The sequence below is a fragment of the Peromyscus californicus genome, unplaced genomic scaffold (assembly GCF_007827085.1).
Source record: "Peromyscus californicus insignis strain IS unplaced genomic scaffold, ASM782708v3 Scaffold_13__1_contigs__length_99412109, whole genome shotgun sequence".
Taxonomy (NCBI): Eukaryota; Metazoa; Chordata; class Mammalia; order Rodentia; family Cricetidae; genus Peromyscus; species Peromyscus californicus.
The window spans coordinates 50,025,999-50,052,687 of record NW_026294424.1 but is presented as its reverse complement, the minus strand read 5'-3'; positions in this window follow the sequence as shown (position 1 = coordinate 50,052,687).

The following is a 26,689-nucleotide window of genomic DNA, read 5'->3' as shown; positions in this document are numbered from 1 at the left end:
GAGCCACAATGTGCTGACTGTTGTGTATCACTGCCCCTTAGTGGTTGCCCAATAGCAGACGTTGTAAAATACTTAAAATCCAAGTTTTGTAGGTGAACAGAACACGCAGAGCCTCCTCTCAAATCCAGGAAACAGGCACTTTATGTGCACATCTGTCCTTTTGCTTAAGATGCTGCTAGGTTTTGTGTATGTCAATGGAATCCTAAGAAAATGGAGAGTATTCTGGACAAATATATTTGAAATTCATTTTCCCCTCTGCTGGTCTCTAACCATGTGCTCTATGAAGTTGCTCAGCTTCTCTCAGTTTCAGTAATTTTTTTTCTTAGTCAATTGAAATTTGCAAGTAATTTATATTACTTTGACAATAAGTGAGATAATGACTAGGGTATCACATCTGTTATTGGTGTTGCACAATAGTGATGGCAATAGGAATGTAAACCTGAAAAGCATGCCATGTTACATTATTGCTTAACAAAAGATTGCATAAGAATATCATGTAAACTATACCGCAATCATTATGAAATTATAAATATATCCTGCCAGGAAAAGTAACCTCTAGGAACAACATAATTAAATGGTCCCTGCTTAAATTCCAAATTGCTTATATATTTAATTGATGTGGTTTAAATTATGGTTTTGTGAAATGCTTTTGTAATTCAAATCCCTGCATATTTGTTAGGAGCCTACTGCATTGGAAGCGCTGTAGTGAAAAAATGGTGAATTCTACTTTTGCTTTTATGATATGTTAACATTTATTTAAATTAGGCCACAACATTAACTATTTACAGTAAGTGATGCTGTATTGGAGAAAAGAAAGAGAACCACTGGCATCCTCAGAACAGTGTGCAAAGAACATGGACTTTCTAAGTGGAATGTAAAGGTGTGCTTTTAGAATTGGACAAACAAGAGCAAAATGTTACAACTAGAGAGACAAGCAAAGGTGAGTACATTCAAAAAGTGTGAAATGGTCCAGAAATAATGAAAACATCAAATATGAAAAGGGTCTGAATCACATGTTAAGAACAGCAACCAATAAAGGAAATAAGGACAATGTTTTCCTTTGTTGCCAAGAGAAGTTCCTTTGGAAAACCACAATGGATGAAAGAGAACAAGGATCTTGTAGTGTTCAGTCATTCCTGGTACATCTACATCACAGTTCCTACACCCAAGCCTCAGAGAACAGCTTGGAAGAAAGGTCAGAAGACTGTAAAGTCTGGAGGGAAAGGAAGTCTACCGTGAGACTGGGTTTCTTAGAAATGTCAGGGAAGCTGCACCCATGAAGTCTCAACATGGCTGCCTAAACACAACCAGAACAAGGATGACACCAGTAGACATACTAAGGTGGAAGAGGGAGGGCTCACAAGTCCTTAATCCTAGAGAAAGTACCACAGGCAACTAAGGAATGTTGAAAACTGGAGAATTAGTCTTCTTTGAGGAATAGACCCTTAGATGGCTATCCAGCATCAAGTGGTCAGCCCTGAAGTCATACACACACAAGAAACATTAAATGGACTGAGGAAGTTGTGTTTATACATTTAGGAAAAAGATATGCAACAACAACAAAAAAAGAGACCACAAATTTGAGAGAGCCAGGAAAGCTGCATGGTAGAGTTTGGAGGGAGAAAAGGAAAAGGGAATGTGATGTAATTACATTTTAATTTTAAAACAACAAAAGATAAATTAATAAAGAAAAAGAAGATGATTATGGTAGACTTTGAGAAAGCACTGAATTACACGTTGAGGTCTTCAGTACTTTATTTTCTGAAATAGGGCATCATGAATATATATTTACATCTTAGGAAATTTTCTCTATGTTAGCATAAGAATTTAGTATTAAAATATTAAAATAAAAACATATGTAACTAATTGTATTTTACTAATATTCAAAGTCAGACAGCATTCAAGACTGTAAGCAAATGTTCTCTTGATTTTCATTGTACTTGTTTTTCTCATTTCACCAATAAATTAGTCTTCATTTTATCTCTTGATCCTATCGCTTTAATGTAAGTATATCAGTACTTTTTCATTTCTCCTAAATAACTATGTTCTACTTAAAATATGTAATTATTGGGAAAAATCCCATAAATGTCTATATGTGAACATTCATTAAGAACAGCCCAGTTTGGGGGTATTTTATGAATATGTAAAAACTGTAAAGTGACACTTCAGGCAAATTTCTTCTCCAAAGTGTCTTGATAACATGTCCTTAATACACTTAAATAATAGTTCAACATCCTTAGTTATCAGGGAAATGCAAATCAAAATAACTCTGAGATATCATTCTGCACCTGTCAGAATGACTAGGATCAAAAAACACTGATGACAGCTTGTGTTGGAGAGGTTGTGGAGTAAAGGGAACACTCCTCCATTGCTGGTGGGAGTGCAAACAGGTACAGCCACTTCGGAAATCAATATGGCAGTTTCTCAGAAAATGGGAATCATTCTACCTCAAGTCCCAACTACTCCACTCCTGGGCATATACCCAAAGGATGCACAAGGACACTTGCTCAACTATGCTTATCATAGCAGCATTATTCATAATAGCCAGAACCTGGAAACAACCTATCAATCAAAGACTGGATAAGGAGAATGGGGAATGGGGGTGGGCTGGGGGGAAGGCGGGGTGGGGGTGGGACAAGGGAATCTTTGACTGATATGTAAAATTAAATTAAATTATAAAAAAATAAAGAACTCAAGGAATATTCTAATCTATTTTTGAAAGTTTTCCATAAAAAAGAAGAAAAAAAAACTTTAATAAAAAAGATATTTCAATCTAACCCATCATATAGATCCACATACCTGTGAATGTCTCTCCAGTGTTACAAATACTGTCAAATCCAAGGCACCAGTGTCTGTTACCTCGACTACTGCATTGGCTGTTACTAGAAAATAAGTACATTAAAGAGTATCAATATTTATTAGTTACTCTATATTATCTGCATTAATTTTAGAATTACATGTATTTGCATTTTTCTTAATGATTTCAAGGTATATTAACTAGTCTCAAAATTATTTGGTGTATTCAGCTGCTGGAAAGGACAGTGATATGTGCAGAATACAATGGAAAAAGAGAGTCATCTAGAAGCATGAAGAGTTGATGTTCTAAAACACATTTGTATGAATCACATAAGACCGAACAAATTATCTCCATTAATTTTTTTTCCTACAAATTAGGAAAAGACTCATTATTCAATTTTATCAGCATACCACCTTGATTCTGCTAATGGAAGATGTTCTTTATGATAATTGTTTAAAAGTATCTCCACACATTTACAGATATAGAAAAATATCAGAAAGTAAAAAATATCTATTCCATCACTAAGATCAACATTAAAATAAATGCAATATTTAAATGTATAGAATTCAGAGTAAGATATGATTTAAGCAAAATGTTTTCAGCAAGTAGAATAATTTCTTACAGTCTGCATTTTTGGATGTTTATCTAGATAAATATTAAAAATAATTTACAAAAATTGATATGACTAACAGTAACCAATTAATAATTATTTCATAAAATGGTATTGAAAAAGAAAAAAGAGATGCTCAACTATCCAGTTATTACATGACTTAGTCTATTGATTTTAAAGAAGGATCTTTGTCATCTGACTACAAATATTCATAAAGCTGTACACTCATATTCAGAGTTGGTTTGTCAGTTGATTCATGATTCATAGTTGCTGATCATTGAGATTTATTCAAGATAGGTCTAGTGCAAAAGTCTACTGTCTACTTTCTTCAAGTAAAGGTTAGAACATATTGTAGCATTTATTTTGTATTGATTTGTCTTTTAACAGTGGGGTGGCTAAGCATCTCAATGTCAGGAGGAAGTAATTAAAGAATTGAGTTATTCTTTCTATAAGAGTTTAAGCTATCAAACATGTAAAAACAGATGCAAAGGGAAAGGTAGTTTTCTTATAATATTTTAATTTGTCTCTATTATCAAGAGCTGGTAGCTCGTAATGTTTTAACTACAATACCAGAAAAAAATTGCAGTGTCTATGCTTGAAAATTGTAAATATAAACAGTTTAATTTCACAGTTGATGAATTCAGAGTTTAAGGAGAATATGTGACATACTAAAAATAGTACCTAATCCTAATGGTATCCTAACTACAGGTCTTCGATTTCCAATCAATATTTCCTTTCATTTACTAACTTATGGCTCCAGTGGATGTATTGTTCTGTAGTGAATGATGCCTCTACTTCTCTTTCTGTTATTCACACAAGAATAGTAGAAATGTTTTCCATTGTTGTATTCAGAAAATCAGAGTTACGATCTTAGAGATTTCATTTATTTTTTTCTTTTGGAATCTGAAAACCAGTGATATGTAGTCAAGAAAAATAGTTCTAAATAACCAATTTTCTACAACTGGAAGGATATTATAATTTATCAGTACCTTATAATTTATTATCATAGAGTAGGCATGGAGCTAGAAGACACCACCATATCCTATGAAGTTTTCAACTTTCTTTCCAATTTAACCTCTTCTAGTCACATGGGATATATGGAGAGTTACATCTTGGACAAGTAACTGTCATGGCTAGCAATTTTAGTTTTACCATATGCACCGACCTTTTAAGTTCATTGTGCACCTACAACCTTTATTCACAATGGGGGCGGATTGAGAGTAAAGGAATGCTGCTAAAAGAAAATGAAGATGCTTTGAAGATATTCTTACAATTAAGTTAGAAATGTGTTTAATAAGCAAACACCTGCCAGGCACCCCATCACCAGTGTTTCCTTTAGAGCAGTCTGACATTTTAAACCAAAAGAAACTGAGTTGTCAAAAGGAATAAATGTACAGTCATATTAAAATATCTTTATTTGTCATAAATGTAAATTAAACTTATGTAGGAAGTATTTCTACCCAGTATTTCACAAACTCAAAACTTGATAGGATAAATTAGGAAAGGCAGCTTAATTTTAACATTTCATTTACAAGTAAGGAGAATTTAATTGCAATGGAATATATATATATATATATATATATATATATATATATATGAAAATGTAGGGTTTTATGTATATTTTCCTCTATATTTCTAGGGTTGGACACATGAAACATTCCACTAACAAAAGATAAGAATACCAGATCAATGAATACCTTACACAGATAACGTCTAGGGTGGAAGCTCTCTGCTGGAAGAAGCAAGCAGAAAAAATTCAGAGAGTATCATCAGCTCCAGCCACTCTTCTTGTAAACCATGGTTGGTATGTACTGTTCCTCCCTCTGGAGCAATACCTCAGAGATTGTCCGAAGGCAGACACAAACAACAGGTATAGAGTCCTGAGCTCTCTCTAAAGGACCTGAGCTTACTCATAACCAGATAGGAAGCTCACATATTGTAGAAAATAGTGGGTATTCGCTGATAGCTCATGAAGTGAAATGGTATTCCGATCAAAGGTGCAAGCTAAACCATAAGCCAGATAATTGACCTGAGGAAACAGGAATTTAGCAGTTGACAAGAGCCCTATTGATGGTAGAATCTACTTCAAAGAATTAGCCTCAAAACTGGAAAGAATACATAGTTTCATTTTTTACATAAGGAGGAAAATGTGGATTTTGTAATGGGAATTAGAAAAGCATAAAGTCCTCATACATGCTACAATCTGAGAAAACTTTGAAAATATTATGTTAAGACAAGAACAATCATAAAATAACACAAATACCATAGTCTCTGTTTATGACCATTCAAAATAAAGAAAAATATAAACAATAAAAGTAAATTAATAATTACCTTGAGCTGGGGATGCAAGGTTGCTGAGGATATGGAGTCTTTTCTATTGGTAACCAGGTTTCTACTTGGTGTGATAGAAATATTTTCAAATTCATATGATGGTTTTTGCATAACTCTGAATCACATAGGTATAATTTATATTGGTATGTTGCAAACATAAAAAGATCAGAAATAATCTGGACCACAGCTGGAAGGAATCTCTAACACCCAAGACATTATTGCCTGAATACTTCAGGGGCTTTCTTGACATCATTAACTGTCCTTGGGTATTAGAATAAACAATTGCCTCCATGAATGATACTGCATGCTGCTTGTTTGCATGATTCGTCTTTAAGTCGATTAAGCACTGGAATGGATCATCTCATCATTCACACTTACAATGTATGCCTAGCAGGATTGGTGAATACAGACTTTTGCTCTCTGATATCAGAAGGAAGATTTGGGTTCTTTTCTATAGTAAAAGCTGTACAAATTAGGAAAGAGACAGATAAGCACCAAATGAAGACATTTATACAGTAGTAAATTGAAAATAATAATAATTGACATGTATACTTTTATCTCGTGGATGATACTTCTTAGGTTTTGTGCAATGGTAACTTACTTATTATTTGTATTAAGCATTTAAAATGTGCAGGTTTATTATTATCTATTCTTATTCTAGACTGGGAAATTGAGACAGAGGAATAATGTAGGTTTTTCATAATAATTTGCTGGTAAGTGACAGAGACAGAATTTAAAACAAGAGTAGTCCTCTGCAGACATTGCTACAAACAGCTGTTCTGTGCTGAGCACCTTTTCTAAGAAAAGCAGCATGCTTCTGACTCAGTTTAGCTCTGTGAGATTAATCATTACCCCCATTCAGAGGATACTTTCCTGCTACATAAAGCCACTGAATAATAGCTAGATAACTTAGAACATCATTATTGTATTACTGTAGAACTGTCTTAGATGCTATGCTATGCTCTAGAATAGGAAGCAAAATGAAGAACAATATAATCTCAGTTCTTAGTTTGGTAATTCAGGCTAAATGAATCTATAAAATAATCCAGAGGAGGTAATGATTTTCAAATTTTGATAAGTTTTCTTCAAATAACAAGGCAGAAGAAACCACTATATAATAAAAACGTAAGTATTTTAGTCTGAGCTCAGCTTTTAGAGTTTGCATCTATATAGTATTTATCTCATTGGTTCTATAGCACAATTTCTGACATTCATCAAGGAACCTCTCAGCGGCTAGGCTTTCAGTGTTGATACGAATCTGCATATGATAAATTGAACCTGCATTATGATAAATTCAAAGAGAAACATATGAATAAAAATTTATGGGGCTTTCTGGGAAGACAGACAGCACTGAGTGAAGTGGGGACCAAAAGTGATCCTTTATGAAGGTGGCATTTGAAAGAAGTCTTGACAGGTGAAGAGTGGTGGTAGCAATAGAACTTGAAAGAAGTGTATAATGACTCCAGGCTAACAATAAGCACTGTTCAGGAGAAGGTGCATCAACTGGATGTATTTAAACGTAGATACTCTGTGTGTGTGTGTGTGTGTGTGTGTGTGTGTGTGTGTGCACGCGCGTGCATGTGTGTGTGTTTATGTGGGTGTACGTATATCTGTGAGAGAGGGAGAGAAAAGATATGAGCAACTAATATAGAATAAAGATGCATTTGGAGACAAATAGGACGAAGTAAAATGACTCAATTATATGGACTTAGAATAGCCAATGTAAGGCTTTTATAGTAATTTGGAACGCAACATAAAATCACTGAGTTTATTGATTAGGGTATAACATGATCATGCCCATGATTTTGAAAACTAAACTCTATTTTTAAGTTAGGACATTTTCATGTGTTGAAAGAAAGGTGCAGTGCAGACTGGCTAACACACTGGCAGAGCAGAACTAATGAGATATGCTTAGATAGGAAAGGAATGAAAAGGGGTCACAAATTATACAGGAATAAAAATAATAGTGAAAATGAAATAACTACATGATGCTGTGTGTGGAAACAGAAACTATACAATTTGATCAGGTTTTCCAACATGAAGGAAAATAAGAGCTGGTGACCAGATCGGATTTGAAAGGTTGATATTATTAGGATAAGTCTAGGTGTTTATCAGAAAGCAAGAATATGAAAAGAGAGGGTAGAGCTTTTAACACAAAACTCTTATTTTCTTGAACAATTGAAGATTATAGTGGGACACCTTTGAGATAATCTCAAATACTGAAATGAAATTAGAAATGTAAACTTTATGTGCTATCAGTACATAAATAGTAGTATAAAGCTTAAGAGTCATTATAAATAGAATAAAAATAAATGATCGTGCATACTTTTAGGTCAAAGGGGATAATAGTCTGTCTAGGAGGATGCTATAAAGGAAAGTTAAGCCTTAAAAATTTTATTTTGAAGCCTATGAGTACTGTGTAGACCAGTCTTTCAGGTGTTCTGTGACAAGTGGGGAAATACAAATAAACACAATAGAAAAGTCAGAGTCAAAAAGTTGCTGCTTATTTAAAATTTTACGGAAGGTAGCAGGAACAACATCCATCAATATAATGTAGATTATGAGATTACCAAATGGATTAACAGCAGTTCAATTTATATTAGATGGTAAACTGCTGAATTAGTCTCAGTGATACTCTTCCAGATCCTATGAGGAAAGGAAAGAAGATGTTGATAGTTTTCTTAATATTTAAGTGGAAAGGGTAATATCTACTAATATCTATTTTTAAGCATAACAGAGTTGTCAAGACAAACTAAGAAAGAAATATGCTGAATTATTTTAAGAAAAAAGCCTTTATTCAGAGTCCTATAATATATATGGTCAAGGTCACAAATTAAGAGAATGGATTCACATCATTATCTTTATTTGTGTTCCATACACACTGCTCTTGAAGTCATATCAATGGCAGGGTTTGTGATGGCAAGAAGATCACATTATTTTCAAAACAAAATTACTAAAATTGATAAAATTTTATAAAACTTAATTTGGTAGAATACTAAGATATTCCACTCAGATATTTAATGCATGTTATAAATTTAAGAGATCGTTTCCAGTCATGGTGTCTCATGCTTGGAATCCAAGGCAAAAGAAGCCAGGGAAAGAGGATTGCTATAAACTTAAAACTAGTCTGGACTTCAAAGTATGACCTTATCTAAAACTAATAATCAAACATATATTTAATAAATAAAAGCCAATGTCCCATATTTCTCACTGTTATTTTCTTGTCCTTCAATTTCAAAATAATTCACAGGTTTGTAAAAATATCAAAGAAGTATATATTTGTAATAAAATTATGATAGGTGAGGCAGTGTTTCCTGAACCCTATAGTTTAATTTACCACTAGTTTTTCTCACATATGTTATTCAAAGACATGTCACTGCTATACCATAAAAAGATATTTTATTTACATAAATAAGTTAACAAATATTTAGAAGAAGGTCTGTGAGAATATGTGGTATTTAAATGAAATATTTATCCTAAGAAAATTAATGAAGGAATTCATCTTGGGTAAGTTTGAATTTGGCGATGGTATCAAAGACAAGGACATTTAGACTGAGACATATTTGATATGACATGATAGGACATGGGTGGAGTAGAATTACTCAAGTGAAAAAGAAATCTCAAGTTTGACAGCCAATTCATCACAACATCTTTGGGAAGAACTGCGTAGGAAGTGTTGATCAATGACTAACAAGTGTGGAGAGAAGTGTATTGATCAATAATATGTACAGACTCAGTTTCATCAAATAAGTAGGCCTCAACTTGAAAAGGAAAACTATCATTTTATAGTTACAGTATAAATTCATAATAATAAATAGTGTCAATGCTGGTAAACAGTTATAGTCTTAAAATGAATCTGGTCCATGTAAAATAGACATTTTACTAAAATTGAAAGAACATTTTTATTTGACATCATTGATGTCTAATTTAGTAGACAGCATTGTAAAATATATGATCATGATGCAAAATATATCTTTTAGAAGCTGAGAACAAATGTGGAAAAATCAAGTAGATGTATATTGGATATGCGCAATTCCAGCCTACATTAGAGGATTTACTAAATAGTATATGCATTCTGTTTTTTGAATATTTATTATGCTTTGTAAGTCTTCAATTTCATACATTTTATTGTACTTTAAAAAGAAAAAGGTGTATAAATTAGAATTGAATACTAAATATAAGAAGAATATTTTGCTTGTGAATTATCCTGGCATGACTAATTCATAAAAAAATGGTTTCCAGGTTCTATAGTGATGGCTCAGTTATTTACATTCCACCTGAGCAAGCAAGAGAACTTGGATTTAGATGCTCTTACCCTGCAAAAGAGCCAGGCTTGGTAGTGTGCATCTGTGACTCTGACACTGATGCAGTAGTTAACAGGCTGATATCTGTACTTGGAGTGCTCCATTTTAAGTTCTGGAATCAGTGAAAGTCCTTGTCTCAAAAATGATGGCTGTGAACACATGTACACATATGCACAAAAATAAATACACACAAAACACACAAGTTAAATTTTCAAAATGTGTTTGCAAAATAGTTGACTTTTTTATGTTGATATATCCTGTGTCTGATCTTACTTAAAAAGCCAGTGAATGGGGGATGGAGAGTTGTCTCATGGGTTCAGAGCTTATTCTCCTCTTGAAGAGGACCTTAGTTCGGTATCCAGCCCTGAGCTTTCTCTTTATTGATACAGTTTGCATCAAACAAACAAGCAAACATAAAACTAAAATAAATGAAAGGAGCTGTCTAAATTAGCTTTACTTTATTCTGTGAGCAACAGAAGTTTCTGGCTAAGCTACTTGCTGATGCATTTGATTGCTTACAATCAGACCATGAAACAGCCTTCTGTGTAGGGTCTTACTTGTAAAGTTATTGCTTGGCACTTACCCAAGCAGACTAGCTTTATTTCAAAATACTTAGGTGGAGAATGTGCAGTCACATGGAATGCGTGGACTACATTCTTCTGAGTCAATGAAGACTCGTGAGATGCAAATACATCATACTGTAGTGTATTTATGTTGCTTTCTTTTCTGTCATGTACAGTCACAAGCTTCTATGTAAATTAAAATAATTGAAATAACAAGAATGGTTGCTATGTTCCATTTGATTACATGATGAAGAGCTGGAGGATGATGACAGATGAGAGAATCCAGGGATGAGAGGTCTTTACTCTTCTTGGCATTGCTATAGAAGAAAAGCACGTCAACTCCAGGGCAGAATCTTGACTATTTTGCTCTGTGTCCCAGAGAGGTGCACCAGAAGAGCACAACCATATTCTGTTAGGGAATGAAAGAACAGGCAGACTCTAAATGATAGAGCTGATGTAGTCATGCATAATTGATTTAGCATACTGTCCAATTAGATGCAGCATATTCGATAGAAGGAAACTTTACCTTGATTACAAGGTCATATTGATTTAGAAGTTGTACAACTATGAATATTTATAAACTTTATAGGCAAGTATACCCATTAAATTAATAGGATTATTTACTAGGACATATTTCGAGGTTCTAATTTTCATAGGCCATGATCAATTTCTAGGATATTTTGTAATTCTTACTATTTAGGTTTTAGACTAGATAGGACATAGAATACCGTATGCATTTTTTCAGTAATGTCTACCAACCTAGCATCTAGATTCCACATAAATAGGTAAACATACAGAAAAGAGGTAGGGAGGAATGGAGTGAAAACACTTAACAGTAATGCGTTGGAGGGGAAACTGTGCTTATCATATTGAGTTTTGCAGGCTTAAAAGGCCAGGATTTGTTTTAAAACTGCCTAGACAGAATACTGAGCACATTGTCCACTACCTTTTGGAAACTGCCAGGATATTTGCAACACTTAAGAGATTTTGTATAATATAGCAATTGACTGTAATGTATTTTAGTTAAATTAAAAACAAGTAATTTCTTAAGCACTGATATTAGTGGTAGATGGGGCCACTTTTAAAATTTTGAATATATCTGTTGGGTTTGACTTGTTAGAGAAAAGGTAGAGTTCCCAATTTCTAAACTTCTCCTGCATATTTTAATATAAAGATGCAATTACCTTATAAAATAAAAAATGCACATAAAATAAAATTATGTTTTTTCAGTTATTCAGAAATCACACAAATGCTCAAAGAGAAAATAAAATTACATGTAGGGGCCAAAGAGAGGTCTCAGTAAGCTTACTACACAGGCCTGAGGAAGTTATTTTGGATCTTCAGATTATATATAAAAATCAGACATGGTGATCCAATCTGAAATCACAGCCCTGGGCAGGAGTTAAAAGAGGTGTCGGGAAGAACACTGAGCTCAATAGTCAGACAGTCAGGCCAGGGTGGTGGCGGTGGCTCACACCTTTAATCCCAGCATTCAGGAGGCAGAACCAGACAGATCTCTGTGAGTTGGATGCCAGCCTGGTCTACAAAGCAAGATCCAGGACAGGCACCAAAACTATAAAAAACAACAACAACAAAGACAGTCAGGTTCAAAGTCAGTGAAAGACCTCATCTCATAAGATCCTGTTACACAGAGAAACTGTGCTCTTTGAATGGAAAATGTTATCTATCTTGAGGTTTTGTCAAATCATTGCTTTGTCCTATTACACAAACCTCGAAACAACTCAAAAGAAGAATGGGACAAATTAAACCTAACCATCTACAGCTGAGTATTTAGATGGTATAATGCAACAAAACATAATAAATTTCCTTATAGACTCAGTTTTTCATTAGTCTTAATTGGATTCTCATTAGTTCTTACAGAAATATTACTAATGCACAAAACCGTTTACTTTAAATAACATACAAAGAGCAATTGTAAGTCAAATAGAAAATAATTACTAGACCTTCGGAGGTAAAATCATATTGATATGACTAATTTAAAAACTCAAAATCATATTATGACCCTTGCCCTTCATTACCCCCACTCACATCGAGGCTGTTCATCCATTTCTCTGTCATTGGGCAATCTCCCTGTCTTTCTTGGGGTCCTGTTTTCCAGGTAGCCCCCCTGGTGATGTGAATAGCAGTCCAGTCATCCTTGTTCCACATCTAGTATCCTCCTATGAGTGAGTACATACCATGTTTGTCTTTCTGAGTCTGGGTTACCTCACTCAGGATGATATTTTCTAGATCCATCCATTTGTCTGCAAACCTCATGATGTCATTTTTTTTCTCTGCTGAGTAGTATTCCATTGTGTATATGTACCACATTTTATTTATCCATTCTTCAGTTGAAGGGCATCTAGGTTGTTTCCAGGTTCTGGCTATTACAAACAATGCTGATATGAACATAGCTGAGCAAGTGCCCTTGTGGTATGATTGAGCATTCCTTGGGTATATGCCCAAGAGTGGTATAGCTGGATCTTGGGGGAGATTGGAGGAGCAGAAGATCCCAGCTAGATCAAGAACAGAGAGGAAGAACAAGGAATAGGAGACCATGGTAAATGAAGACCACATGAGAATAGGAAGAAGCAAAGTGCTAGAGAGGCCCACAGAAATCCACAAAGATACCCCCACAATAGACTGCTGGCAATGGTCAAGAGACAGCCCGAACTGACCTACTCTGGTGATAGGATGGCCAAACACCCTACTTGTGTTAAATGTGCTAAAAACCCCATCCAATGACTGAGGGAACTGGATGCAGAGATCCACGGCCAGGCCCCGGGTGGAGCTCCGGGAGTCCAATTGGCGAGAAAGAGGAGTGTTTATATGAGCAAGAATTGTTTAGACCAAGTTTGGATTAAGCACAGGGACAAATAGCCAAACGAATGGAAACACATGAACTATGAACCAATGGCTGAGGGGCCCCCCAACAGGATCATGCCCTCTGAATAGGTGAGACAGTTGATTGGCTTGATCTGTTTGGGAGGCATCCAGGCAGTGGGACTGGGTCCTGTGCTCAGTGCATGAGTTGGTTGTTTGAAACCTGGGGCTTATGCAGGGACTCTTGCCTCAGCCTGGGAGGAGGGGACTGGACCTCCCTGGACTGAGTCAACCAGGTTGATATCAATCCTTGGGGGAGTCTTTGCCCTGGAGGAGATGGGAATGGGGGATATGCTGGGGGGAAGGGGAGGGGGGGGCGGGAGGGGGAAGAACAAGGGAATCCGTGGCTGATATGTAGAATTAAATTATATTGTAAAATAAAATAATAAAAAATATTTTAAAAAATCATATTATGAGTGCTCTCAATAGGAACAAAATAAACTTTTAGAAAACATATACATTTCAATACCTAGGAGCATAACAAAATTAATTGTATTTTATTTTTATTTTTTTATAATTTCATTCTTTATTGTAGCTGAATAAAATCCTACCGTTCCTCTGTGCCACATCTTCTTTTTTTTAATTTTACTTTATAATTTAGCTTAATTTTACCTATCATCCATGGATTCCCTTGTTCTCCCCTTCCCCCCCCCCCCCCCCCCGCGTGCCTTTCCCCCAGCCCACCCCCCATTCCCATCTCCTCCAGGGCAAATACTTCCCTGAGGACTGAGTTCAACTTGGTAGATTCAGTCTCAGCAGGTCCAGTCCCCTCCTCCCAGGCTGAGCCAAGCATCCCTGCATAGGCCCCAGGTTCCAAACAGCCAGCTCATGCATTGAGGACAGGTCCTGGTCCCACTGCCTGGATGCCTACCAAACAGATCAAGCTAATCAACTCTCTCACTTATCCAGAGGGCCTGATCCAGTTGGGGGCTCTTCAGCCATTGGTTCATAGTTGTCATGTGTTGGACTGTACATAAATTTTGGTAGTCACAATTACACAAAGTGTATTGGAAGTTTTTGAGCAGGTGACACATGTCAGAAGTTGTGTTCAGTATCATAAAGACAAAGAAGAGAAAGTTTCCACTGAATTTGCAGTATCTCTTTAAGACAAAGCAACCATAACAAACAAACACATAAAGCCATTTTGGTTTTCTTCTTCTCGTTATTTTCTCTAGACCATCAAAACTGGTGTCTAGGTAGGGTTTTCTCATGCACACATATTATTGCTATTTTTCCCCTTAATAACAGAAATATTTCCACTAACTACTTGAAATTTTCACTTTAGATACAAGACAGCTTTCTATTGAGTCTTGGACCAATCTAGTTTTCTCTTTTCCTTACGTGTGATTCTTGAGAATTACTGCAGAATATGTGGGTGATGAAACATCCCCAGAAAATGGAACCCTGACCTCTATTCTAATATCCCTAGAAAGATGTTTTCTCTGGCACATCAGTCCAGTGAGACCTGTGACTTGAAGAGGTAAAACTCAAGAGTGAACTCTTCACCAGAACTCCCAGCTTAATACAAGTAGTCACTTGCAGAGGTGGTCATGTCCAACCCTGGGAAAGTTCCCTGATCTTTAGATCCTGTCTCCTGTGATTCATGCACTTTCTACTGTGTCTTGGTGCTGATGCATGAAAAAAATTGCTTTGTATGACCTCTTGTGTGTGGACTTTATCACCAGATGCAAATCCTTCGTAACTGGACACTGAATCTGTTTCACACTAGTCACATAACAAAACCAGAGACATCTTTTAGAAATATTAGCTAGTTCCTACCCAAGCAGATATCTCCAAATGCATTAGGTCAATGAGTATTTATCAAGCTCCCAAGTAATCATTGTGATAAAAATGGGAAACAGAAAGATCAAAGCAAATGTGATTCTGACATTTCAAAATTCAAACTCTGTCTCATTTACAAAATGGCATCCTACGAAAATGTATGCATATTAAAGCACAGTGGCATACATATAATCACAATAATTATTCATGGTTTCAGGATCCTTCATACCACTATCAAGTATTTTCTTTTCAAAACTTAACACTGTAACAAAAAAAAGTTTACGTGCACTCATGATAACTTTGTAGGATCATGACAAAATATCTATATATTTGCATAGTAAGTGTTTATTGTGATAACAATGATTCCAAGTAACTTGTTTAGTACTAGTTATAACCAGACTGAAATAAAAATCTCTCTACTCCTTCAAGATAACTTCACTCTAAGGACATAATCCTACTAAAGAAAATTTAACCTCTTAGTTTAATATTTGATTCTATTTCATGACTTCCCACTGATATAAATATTCTTACACAAATTTACCTCCAAGTACTGAAAGTATTTTTCTTTTTGAAGATTGGATTTGGATTGAGAATCAATAATTCCAATAAAGTACTCAATACTTTTACAAACATAAGGTTTAAACATGATCATTTGAATAATTCTTCCATCACACTCATAAACACAGAACTAGATTTTGAAATATATTTCGGAAGTAGGAAAAATGTTATTCTATGTTTTAGAGTACTAATGGTAAAGAAGGCACAGACATTTCAAGTATAAGAATATACACTGTCCAAGACAAAACAAAGTCTGATGGAGTTTGGTAATAGTCCTGAGAATTACAGGTCATTGAGAATAGACATGAGCCAGATTGAAGCCTTAGGAGAACACAGAAATGTCAGCAAATGCACTTACATGTATACTGTCATAGAATAGGCTAAAGTTTATGGTTACTTCCAATGACACTGTTTAATTTGTCAATAAACAAAACCGTGTTTCTGATAGGTCTCCATGACACAAATGTGGAAACTCCACCAAGAAATAGGAATTGGAAGACAAATAGTATACATGAGGATCAATTTAATATTTTGTTCAATAAACAGGGAAACCATAAACATTCAGAAAGTTGATGAACTTTGCAGAAAAATACAACAGTAAAGTTTTTTTTCTCTTCCTTAAGATATAACCATATACTTGGTAATCTTTTATATCAATTTTGACATTCCAATGATGGGGTCTTAGCATACAGAATTCATGGAAACTTTTTTTTCAACTTGGAACAATACAGCATGCAAAAGTATTTGCCAAAAGCCCCTCTGAAAAAAAGCTTTGTCTGTTAAACATCTCAGATGAGAAAATGTGTTAAGCTGTAGCCTTGTTCATAACATTCTAAAAGAAAAGGTCAAATGTTTTATTTTTGAGCAACCATAAAACAGCTGAAAAGAATTTTAACTGACTCATAACTTATGCATAAATAGTTGAGACAGAAAACTATCTGCTCACAAAAAGGCTAATAAATGTATAAGAGGTTTAAATGGAAATTTTGCTTACTTACTAAGACCATTAGTTGGTCTATTAGTCTAATCCCAAGCATAGTAGAATTCTCTATGCTGATTCTCACTAATTTTAGAGTGGCCCTGAAATAAATACTAATGCAGTCTAAAGATAATGATTCCATGGAGTAATTGTAGAGGAAAAAATGTTTTGAACAGAGTAGAAATAATTGTTAAATTTCTTCTTCTTGGGACCCTAACAAAGTAGAGCAAAGCTCAAGCAACTTTAAAAGTGCCTACAGGCAGTCCAGATATTTATGAATTAATCTCCTATTTAAATGATTGTTAGTAATTTTTTTTATTTCTTTATTTTTATTTATTCTTCTCTCAGTCGGAACTGCACTTTCCCCTCCTTCCACTCCTACCAGTTTCCCCTACCCCTGTACCTCCCCTCTCCCTAAGATCCACTCCTCCTCCATTAAAAAAGCAGGGATATCACCCAAGCACAGGATAACACGTTTGTAAGACAAGACACAAATTCTCCTATCAAGGTTGGGTGAGGTAACACAGTATAAGGAAAAGGGTCCAAAAACAGACCAGAGTCAGAAATAACTACCATTCCCACTGTTAGGAGTCTCACAAGAACACCAAGCTACACAAACATAGGGTATATGCCTTGGACCTAGCACAGATTCATACTGGGCCCCCCGTTTGTTGCTTCAGTCACTGTGAGTCCCTATGAGCCCTGCTTAGTTGACTCTGAGGACCATGTTCTTGTGGTGTTCTCTCCCCTCTGGCTCCTACAATCAACTCTCCTCCCTTCTTCTTCCATGGGTGAGGATGGTAAGGCCAAAAGCACTGGGTCATGCCTTAAGCAAACAAAGAGCTGTTACATGTGCAGAGAGCACTCTGGACAGGGGAAACCTGACCCATAAGCTCCAAACTTAAAAGATGATGACATGCAGCCCAGAGCCAACCAGGAAACCCCACTGAAGCTGGAAGTCAAGTCCACCCAAAAACACACACATAAATACCTCAGCTCTTTATTTTAATAAACGAGATTGCTTGCATTTCTCCAGAATCAGTGCTATTGATTCTGCATCTGCCCACCTACTGCCCCCAGGATCAGAGACAGTGGAATAGCAGCTGCAAAGCCAGCAATATATGGGACTCTCTGACCTCAGCCTAATGTTTGGCTGTGAGTCTCTTTATTGATCTTATCAGTTGCTAGATGAAGCCTCTCTTATGACAGTTATTCTAGGCTCCAGTCTGCAAGTATGGCAGAATATCATTAGAAATATTCATTTCATTGACTATTTTTAAAAACCTTTTAAAAGTTGGAATCATTGTCTTGCAGTCCGTCTATGTACATCATATTTGAAGCACTTCCTAAAACATTGAGGACTACAGTGATAGCTCAGTTCGTAAACTGCTTGCTACACAAACATGTGGAACTAAGTTTGATTCTTAACATTCTCATAATGTCATACGTGGTGGCATGCGATTATATCTCCAGAGATGAAGAAGTGGAGACAGGGAGACCTGGGGCTCCTTGGCATACCCAGCAAGATTCGAGCCAATAAGAGACCATGTTTCAGGAGGAAAAAAAAAGGTAGAAGAAAAACACCAATGTCCTCTGGTTTATACATGTGCACCTACGGACATATAGTGAAAGTAACTTTTTATCTTATTTTATTAGCTCTTTCTAGAACTAACGTGAAATGTGTTTTGATTGTATTCACACACCCTGACTCCTCCCAGATCTATCTCCTTTGCTATTCATCCTACTTTGTATTTGTATTCTTTCTGTAAATACCAATGTCTAGTCCATTTGTTGTTGCAAATCTAATTTTAGAAGTGTGGTGTTCTGCAAAAGCATAATCAACTTAATCTGGGTAACACAAAACTGATTATTCCTCACCAAGTCAACATCAATTGCTGATATTAGCTTTGAGTGTACATGTAAAATCCACTCTAACAGAAAAAGGAAAATTTTACAAAATATGTATGTGCATGTGTGTGAGAGAAAAAGTTTATCTTCTCTTTCTGGTGACTCATTTTGTTTAGGACATTTATTCAACTGGACCAGAGATGAACATTTACTACAAATTTAAATAAATAGAGGTGTTCTGTGGACTAGGCTTTCCATGTATGTTTTAGGATGGAATAAATATTTATTTCATAACATATAACAGAACACCACTTTGGCCCTTGGGGCTATATGGGAATCTTTTAGAGATAGACTATATAACCACATCCATTATTTGAAATACCTTATCTGATATACTTTGAATTTTATACATGTCACAAATACATACTTCTTCCTAAGATGGCACATTGCCATATTTTTTTTCTCTTGGTATTGAGTCATATGTTTCTTTTCCATTTCAGAATCTATGAAAAGTTCTGTTTCTTTAACCATTTTCTGACCCACACCCAAGAATGAGTAAATATAATCACAAATGGATAAGTGAATTGTACCAGGAATTTTACAGGGAAAAATTATACGAATTTATCTAACACAAGGCTTCTCTGCTCTGTACAAAAGATTAAGCTGCCATGTCTTTGGAATATTGATGAGCCAAGCTTGAAAACATTCACTGTAAAAAGCTTTTTTTTTTTCCATCCCAAAGTTGCTGGCTGATAGTCTGGCATCTTAGTTTACATCCTGGGCATTAAAGCTGGACTATAAATAAACCTAATGGGGTTTTCAATAGTTTTGTTTATCTCCCTGAGGACAGGAGAAACCAGCTGCTAAGAAATGTCAGATCTTAAACCTTGTTTCTGGGAGTTGTTTTTATTTATGTTCAATCTTCTGTTTCTCTGAAGCACACACAAAAGTCATCTTCAAAGAACTCTTTGTCATATTTGAAATTCTTAAGTAGTTAAGCTTTGGTTTGAAGAACCACCTGGAAAATTATAGAGAGACAGTGTACCCAGCACTTTAAACCCAGGTATGAATATTTAATGTTTTCATATCACAATTTTGCATTCCAAAAACTCAAACAATATTTGCATAATTTAGAACCATGATGTGTGTGTGAGTCTGTCTGTTAAACATTAGCAAGTGTATGTGTATGAATATGTGAATATATGACATCATTATATAACATTACAAATTAGTACTTTATTCTTGTCCTGAAATATTTGTTTAAGTTTACTTTTCTATTCATCTTATTTCTTATTGTATCATTTTAAATAATTGCAGGAGATCTATGGCATAATTAAATAGTTAATTTTTCAAATGCAGTGATTCAGAGTGTATTGAATAAAATCACATTTGAATCACAAGCAATAGCAAATTTGGTCTGTTTATACACCATCACCGCCAGGATTTTATGTTGTTCTAATCTGATGCCCCCATTTGTCATTTTAAGTTATACTAAACATTCATATTGCTGCTTCAGTTTCTTTGCAAGCTCTCTTTAGCACAGACAGAGTGAGATTTATATTGATGATTCCACCCAGGTTTCATCTCTCTTTAATATCCAGTCTTGCCAAGACACCTTAGAAACGTGGTCATTTACCTAGCGAATAGTAAAGCCCAAATTAAAACTTGCTGTGTCCTTGTTATAATGGTCATAATGCTCTAATGTGCCTTGAACTGTAACCCCAAACTTCTTTCATTTATTTTCTTTGCATTGTTGGGGATGGAACACAGAGTACTGCACATGTTGGGCAAGCTCTCTATCACTGAGCAGGCTGAAGGAAGTTTTAATAATTGTCATTATACCAACCTACTTTCTTTTTCTTTTTCTAGAATCACATCTCTCTATATGTTATTAGAAGTTATTTATTACTTGCTAGTAAGTTTAATAAGGCAGTTACCATTATATATCTCAGTTTCTGTTTTGTTCTAAGCAAGCCCTCAAAAAACGTATTCAATATATCAGTGACTAAGAGTGCCTATATATTGACAATTATAGAGTACTTTCAATGCTACATATAATTATTTTGGAGTGCCAGCACTGCTCTACACACCAGGTTGAAATAATAAAATCTACATGATCCCTTCGGGTACGGTGTTTGAAAACAATTTAGAAGTTTGGATAATGTAGAAGTGTATATGATAATATGTATCTAACTAAATTAACAATTAGGAAAGTGAATGTAAATAGCAGACAAACAGCAGGGCTCTACTCAAGAGTGGATAGGAACAGCACAAGAAGCAGAGCAAAGAGGAGATAGCAAAGCAAAGGGAGCGTATGTCAAGCTATATAATGCCTGCCTTCCCCGTCATACTAAGGTTGCACCTGCACTTTGGTGGAAAGCTTTACATGTGGAAAGATGTTATTATATTTGAAATATGAACATTTAATAAATCTATTTTTCTGCAAATGAAATATCAAATTAAGTATGTAAGCGACAATGGGAATCACAAAATGACGAAAAATGCTTCTGTTGACCCATGGTGATTTCTCTCTATAGGATATTTACACATGGCCTCCAAAAACTGACTGTTATTTTGCATGTGACCAGAGTCTCATCAGTTTCTCACATCGAGCTCATAATTTTTCTCTCTGTGTCTCTCTTTCTGGGTCTGTCTGTCTCTGTCTCTTCCCACCTCTCTCTCACACACACACTTCCTTTTTGTCTCATCTACTCCACATTCATTAAATTCATTCATCTTGATCTTAAAAAGTTGTCTTCATTCAGGCAGCTGATGCTCAAGGCAAATCAAGACAAATGCTTGCTTCAGATAGATATATGAAGATAGAGCAGTTATTATCTCTTGGAGTAAAACTACTAATATGTAGTTTATATTCTCAATATAAATTATATTTACAACTTTATTTATATAAACCATTTTGTTTAACTTGTACATCCAAGTAGGAGGTTATATATAGAGTGATTTAAATTATTTGAGAGAACAGAAGTAGAGGTCCTTAAGTCACTCTTCATATCTGAAGCAACTTCACAGAGTTTTAGGAAAAAGAAAATGAAATGTTCAGGAATGTCACTACTCAAAAGAAATTAGGAAATGACTAATATTGTGTATCGAGCAAGAACCAAGTATGGAAAAATGTTAAGATTTATTTGTTATTGCATCTACCCACATTGGTAAGTTACAACTAATGGTTTGTCTTTATCACAAAAAGCAAAGAGAAATGAACAGAAAGAGCCAACAACAACTCAGGAAAACAACAACAAAAGGGTAGAAAAAGCAGTCACGCTGTATTCTGTACTACCTCTTTGTTTCTGTATTTGATTTCACTCTGAGGGAACATTCCGGAGTTGTTATGTATGATTGGCAATCTTATGGCTTCATCAGTGTTCAGACATCTCTCTTGTAAGTCTAATAATAACTAGAAAAAATATCTAGTTGTTTAATCTACCTTTCTCCTATGCTTAACATCGCCTATGAAGCTAATACTTATACAAAGGTTTCTTTTAAAGTGAACCAATTTATGAACAATAAGTTAGTACATAAAATATATGCATTTGTCTTACAGATTTAAAATTTCTTTGTAAATGAGTCATGGTTGAGGAACTTGTGAGGCACTTTAGTTCTTTCCACTTTCATTTTAATTTGGGGCTGCACCACTCGAGATCTGGACTGTCTCCAGGTCTGTTTGCTGCAGCGTCACAGTGCCTGACTCTCACATTTGTCAAGCTGATATCACATAGTTCCGCACAGCCATACCACTTCTCTGTGATGACTGTGTCAAGCTTCTGACCTTAGTGCAGGAGCCATGTAATCCCTGTGTGATTTGTTTCCATATTTATTTCATGCATCATATTTAGAATTTGATGACTAAGTGTGAGTGCTATGGTACCACCCATGAATCTCTCTATATCATTTACTTACACTCTGTTTATTTCAGTGTCTTCACTCACAGAGGTAAATAAATGGCTCTACAGTGTAGGGAAGTCATCTGTGAAAATGGCTTAATCAACACAAAGCGCTTACTTGATACATAGGAAATAAGTAGTAACGCTGTTTGTTACTGTATAATACAAACCATCACATTGCTGGCTCATGCTAGTAAAACTCCATCTACTCATCAAATTTTCCTATAATTATAACTGCTAAAACAATCTATATAAACAATAAACCAATGGAAAATCATGTAAAATTGCTGAATTTGAGAGATGATAAAAACTAAAATTATTTTAATTATCAGAACAACACCTCACACTAATGTTCCTGTTTGCCAGCAAACTTCCACTAAGTTATCCTGTCATTGCAAGCAATTTCCAAAACTCCATGCTTTGCAATGATAACTAGTTATATTTCTATTTTATCACAGGCAAGTTTTGGATCAGTTAACATCTTTGTTCGATGTGTCCATTTCCTACAGGGCCTGTGCTGCAAAAATAAAGAAAATTCAGCATGAGTAATATTTTCATTATAGCCGTTGAATAGAAGCAATTAATGAAACGCCTAATAGTCAATCAAAAGTTATCATGAATGTTGGGGACTATACATCATTGGTAGAGTACTGGACTAGCATGCAATAGAACTTTGGTATAATCTCTCCAGTGTCATACACATATCTATATACATATGCATACACATACACACAACTCCCATGCAGTAGAGTCAGAGAATGATATTCTTCACATTTGTCATGTGACTTGTTTTCCCTGGGATAGTGTGAACAAATATTTATTCTATTTATCTCAGACAGACCACATGTGACTGAATAAACGATTCCCCCAAAGTCTAGCGCAGCTAATCAAAGGGTTACTTTGGGATTACTTACAGCAACATAGGTATATCTCTAGATTCATGGAGCTCTCATACAATGCTTGAAAGCCTTATGCTCACTACCTCCAAATACTGCCGTTGTTGGGATTAAATGACAGCAGGTAAAGTTTAGGGAGAAAGACTAAGGAGCTGTAACCTGGGCGCTGTTAGAAGGGGCATTGCTCTTGACATGGAATTGATAGCAGCTAGCAAGTGGAATCTTTTTCTAAGACCATTGCAGAATTAAAAGCTCAGAACAAAGTGAAAGAATTTATTGGTAAGCAGACATTTCTCTAAGAGCAGTCATCCCTCCTCCAGAGTGTGGAGACCCCCAAGATTAAGGGAGTCTAGATTTTCATTGGGTTGGCTCATCTCCCTTCTGGTGATTTACTCTCCACCACTCACCCTAAGAGGTCCATGTGCTCCTTCTGGTATGAGTATGGGATCCACATATTGGGCTCATGCACAGAATCAGCTATGGTTGGTTGGGGACAGTCATCAGTGGAGAATGGATCTCTCTCTCCTCTTTGTTGTCCTTTAATAACCAAGAAAGACAAACAACAGGGAAAGGAAGACAAGATCAGAAAAGGAGAATGGGGGCTCATCTCTTGCTCCCTTGCTTTCCCACTGCCCCCTTGCCATATATACTGTGAAATTACAGAGTAATTTTTAATTTGCAAGCGATAAACAACCATAGCTGGAAAGGAAAAAAGTTACATAATATACAAAAGTTGTAATAGTCCACATTATACTGAAGTTGCAATTTTATTTGCACTCTTTTGTGTGTTTTATCCAGTTCCCTCATAATACATATAAATATATCATTGCACTAAGTATAAAAAATATATAATTTGAATATCCTTACATTTTCAGGGCAAATCTTGTCCATAACAAAATGTATATAGTATGTTCCTTTTGATCTTACACAAATTAATTCAGGATACAACACAGAATAAAATCTTTCAGCAAATAATCTGTAAATAAAATTATATACTAAAAGCTTGTAAGACATTAAAGATTGGGAAGTCTCCCCTGAGTATTTTGTATCAAACCCAGTTGTCAGTCATGTCCGTTTATACTCATAGTTTCTTGTGATATTGTTGGTTTTGATTAGTGAATGATCCTTATTATTTCGGAAAGTTAATGCATTATTAAGATGGTTGAGGTAAGCAGTACAGCTATGCTGCTGTGCAGGTGTGTTGCTTGTCTAGGCATGGCTTCTATGTCAGAATTCTTCAGGACTGCATTTGATATTAACACTATTTTGTTATCTGTACACCAACATTAGTTGCACTATTTGACTTCTTAAATTTCTGTGAGAGGTTAAAAAGAGACCCATTCAGCTCTACCAAAGACAGTATTGCACCTAAGGATCTAACCATTTATATATATATTTCAAGACCATTAGTCTTTTCTGAAATCTCTTTACATATATCAAGCATCATAACTAGGGATCAATTAGAGGGAATTCTGAATCTCAATAAGTCACTCTGTAATGTAAAAGCAAATTTTCAGAGTGCAACAGACTTGTATTTGAACTTATCTTAGCTTTTATTTTTCTCAGTCATGCCCTGCCCTCTCTTTCTTCTCTGTCTCCCCTCTGTCTCTCTGTCCCTCCTCCTCCCTCTCACTTAGGCACTGTAATATAAATGATTAACATACACATTACAAATGTTAAATCATTAATGTACTTTGCTTCAAATAAGACACTGAAGTCTCATCGCACAATATTAGAAACTCTTAAATACATCACAGTAAAATTTTTAAATTCTATGTATAGTATAGGAGAAAATTCACAATTAAAATAAATTGTGAAAAATATAACTTTAAACACTAGAGATTTTACTTTCCTGAAACAAAAGGTATAGAGATACCTTGAACTTTTAAGAGATGAAAGCTTCTGAACGGAGGCATTATATAGGTTATGACATCTACATATCACTGAAAAAAAAACAAATATAATAATCTGTTGAAAATGTTTGAAACAATCACGATGCAGTGATATGAATTTGTAAGCCCAGGAACTAAGGAAACTAAGACACTGGTATTATAAATTACAGGCCAGATAGACAAGTTAGTGGGACCAAGAACAAAATTCATTGTGAAAAATGGAGATAGATTATGTATATACCACCTTGCTCTGAGTTTTCATGTCAATTCCTATGTATATATAAATAAAGAGTCATAAACCTGTATTGCTCACTGCCATAAAGAAATTTAGGAAAATTATATGCATTTAGGTGTATTTTAGGAACCAAAGCTTAATATTAATTTTACACAAAGGTTGGTAAACCTGATAAAATCATTTGTAAAGAACATTTGTAGAGTGACAATGTGAAATCTTTTTAAATTTAGAAGATAATTGGAAAATCAGTCATTTCCTTAGGAAAAACTATAACAATATGAAGAGAAGTACCCCGTGTGTGTGTGTGTGTGTGTGTGTGTGTGTGTGTGTGTGTGTGTGCATATGAAAAATAACCATCTAGATAAAATACAACTAAGAATATCAAGTCATCATTTTAGGTCAAACTAACATGCAGATTGATAACACATTCCAGATTGTTCTAGTATAAGAGAAATCTTTTCATGTAGAGCATTCTACAATTTCATGGCATACGATCAGAATATAAATCATTCATAAATCAATATTAATACTTTAAGAATATTGAAAATTAGAAAATAATGTATCATTATAAACATCTGGTACATTTATATTTGTACTTCTTGAAATCTGATTATTTTTCCAAAAATGTTGTAAAGAATTTATCACATTATGAAGAAATGCTATGATAGAGAAGTCAGTAAATATTGTAATTAAATTGTTGGGCTTTTAAAAACTCAGAACCCACAATATTTTTAATTATAAACTTTAACTTAAATGCTGGGAAGATCAGTGATAAGAGTCTAACCATGTGATTAATTCTATATTCTTAAATGTAAATTTTAAAATATACATGTTGTAGTTTCATCATGAAATGAATTTAATCTTAAAGTCTAAAGAAGTATCTTCATATGGTAGTTATATGAAGTCATTTGTCATCACCATAGTTAAAACAATACATAACATGTTGATGGCGGAACAATCTAATGTGGTAGTTTGAACAAGAAGTCCTCCATCAGTCTCTGCATTTGAATATCTGATGCCCTGTTCTTCACTGTTTGAGAAAGATTGGGAAATGTAACCATGCTGGAGGAAGTATGTCACTGGATGCAGGATTAAGCATTTCAAAGAAC